The sequence below is a fragment of the Geospiza fortis genome, unplaced genomic scaffold (genome assembly GCF_000277835.1).
Source record: "Geospiza fortis unplaced genomic scaffold, GeoFor_1.0 scaffold11, whole genome shotgun sequence".
Lineage (NCBI taxonomy): Eukaryota > Metazoa > Chordata > Aves > Passeriformes > Thraupidae > Geospiza > Geospiza fortis.
In genome coordinates, this window is record NW_005054304.1 from 12,808,863 (window position 1) to 12,811,362 (window position 2,500).

Consider the following 2,500-nt stretch of genomic DNA (forward strand, 5'->3'; position numbering starts at 1 on the left):
CGCGTCCCCCAAAAAAAGCATCGCTGTCAGCGCGCCGTTTAGACACCCGCAGCGTCGCCCTCGTATTTATTTTTATTTTCTATTTTTTGACACCACCCCGCGCCCGTAAACAAGCCGCCAGCCCTCTCCTGCCCCCAGAGGTAGGCACCCCCACAACGCTCCGTCTGCAGCAGAGCGAGCTCCTGTCTCTCTTCCCTTGCCCTTTTCAGGGGGTCTGACAGGCGAGCCCGAGGGGTGGTAAAGAAAAACAGCAATGCAAACATATTACAAAGAAGAAAACAAGGGCTCTGTATTTCGAGAGACTGTTTAATCCAAGATAAACGTAATTTTGTTTAAATAAAATACATTAACCTGAATTAATAATACAGGAAACTAGAGTGAATTAATAATGCACGTATTCCTGGTCTCGTGGTTAAACACTTCCTTGTGAGAATACTGTATTAACCCTGTTTGGCCAAACAGCTCGCTATTTCTCAAATAACATCCAATGATTTCAGGAGAGGCCACGTCCCCTTCTCGAGTCCACCCACCCCCCGGGACTTTAGGCAGGATTTGCTAGCTGGACATCAAAACCCCTAGAAGAAGAAACGCTTAAGCTAAAGGAAGGTTAGCGAGCAAAATCCGGGGTAATTCCAAACGCCAAAGTATTACGAACCGATAATTTTTAATCCCGGAAACATACACGATATTAAATTGTGCACAAATAGGCTTTACCAGGGTCTGGCACTTTTTCCCTCGGCCAGTAATAAGTGTTAAATAATGTGGAAAGGAAGGGTGACATTGCTTTATATATGGTTTGCAAATAAGAAAGGCCTTTTTACCCTCCCCTGCCTTTTCTTCCCGATGAACAGGTGGTCTTAATCAAAGCCCTTAGCACAATCTAATGGGAAAGTGGGGACCTTTCTGATATAATAAATTTATGAGCCCTTCCAAGTCAGCTTTATTCGACTAAGTATTTATAAAAGTAATATCCACATATGCTCCCTGACACGGTAACTTTAACTTCCTCTGCCGAGAAACAAATGGTTATTTTCTTAAACATCAATTATGAACCTGGATTATTGTAGTACACGCAAAATTTCCTGCCTTGTTACCGTACCAGCCGGTCTGTTTTTCACTCTCCAGGCTTCAGGGGAAATTGCTATCTAAACACCTTTAATGCCATTAATTAAAACATACGTCCGAGTCCGAGAAGCAACGGCGGTGTTGCCTGACCATTAAAACGCTCCCATTTACGGGGAAGGGAAGCGCGACGACCTCGGATACGGATATATCCCTGCCGATATGGGAATATATTCCTGCAGATATGGGGATGAACCCTGTGTGCTGCCTCAGTCCCTGCCTCTGTGCGACGGATAATGGCAAGTCCCGAGACGCCCTGAGCTGCTCGGGTGACTTGCTGTAAATCGTAGAAATCACGGGTGTTTTCTCGTGATTCCGGAGGGATTTGCTGGGTCTTGGCTTTGATTTGCTTAAACCCGCGCGGTACTCGCTGATTTTTGTCTTACCTGACTGTAAGGACGTCATGCTTTTAGGATTTAGTTTGCAAAAAGTCTGACCCTTGGGGCAGCGAAGGAAGCAGGGGTGATTGGGGACCCCTCTCTGTCACATTTCAGCTTGGGAAATTACGAGGGCGGTGAGGTAATTTCGCCAGATAAGCACCGTCGGTGGCCACGAGGAGAATGGTGGCTAACTAGAACCACTGGCATTAACAGCAAAACATGCGACTGTTTTGTCAAATCGATGGTTCTGCGAAAGGAGGAAAGGAAATTCAGTAGGAGACCCTCCAAAACTACACGGCATGCCGGCTTCCCGCGGGGAATAGGGCGCAGAGGGGCAGGGCTGTTCCAGAAGAAACGAGTCCGTGGCCATAGCGAGGAAAGGAAAATGGGAAAGTATGAAAATATTATTGCAGCCTAGGGTGTCAAACGCAACCCGGCGGGTGTCAGATTTCTTCAGAGAGACAAGAAAGTTGCTGCCGGGTGACCAGTCCCACAAAATTAGGAAAACTTCGGCACATGCTTCGGCAGATCCACGGCACTTGTAAACGGTTGTAGGTGGTGGGTTTGTTTGAGTAATTTTTATGCAGGGTGAAAGGATGCTTAAGGTATTTATGTGTACGTGTATATATATATATAATCTATACGATTTGGTAGGTCTGTGAATTCTACTTAAGGAATCCTTCCCTGTAATCGATAATCTGGGTATTGCTGAAACAGCAGCTTCCAGCATAAAATGTTGAAATTACATTCCGTCTTGTATCACCATTCAGCATTCCAAATTGATTGTTTGAACACTATCGAAAAAAAAAAAAAGGAAAAAAGAAGAAAAAAAATTGGTCTGACAATTCCGTAACTGAACATTCTTTTCAAAAACAAAAACTTAAAACCTAACGCTGATTCAGCTTTCATTCAGACCGGCTGAAGACACCGCAGCGTGCAAAGCAAAGGTCGCGGGTGCCTTTTTTGAGCCCCGGGCCGAGGTGGGCGCGCAGGCTCTG

General features: G+C 45.6%; 1 protein-coding gene across 1 annotated transcript in view; it reads left to right on the plus strand.

Moving 5' to 3' along the window:
• Window positions 1-2,500, plus strand: part of PITX2 (paired like homeodomain 2) — an 11,532-nt gene that overhangs the window by 519 nt on the left and 8,513 nt on the right. The gene's annotated exons all lie outside the window — the stretch shown is intronic.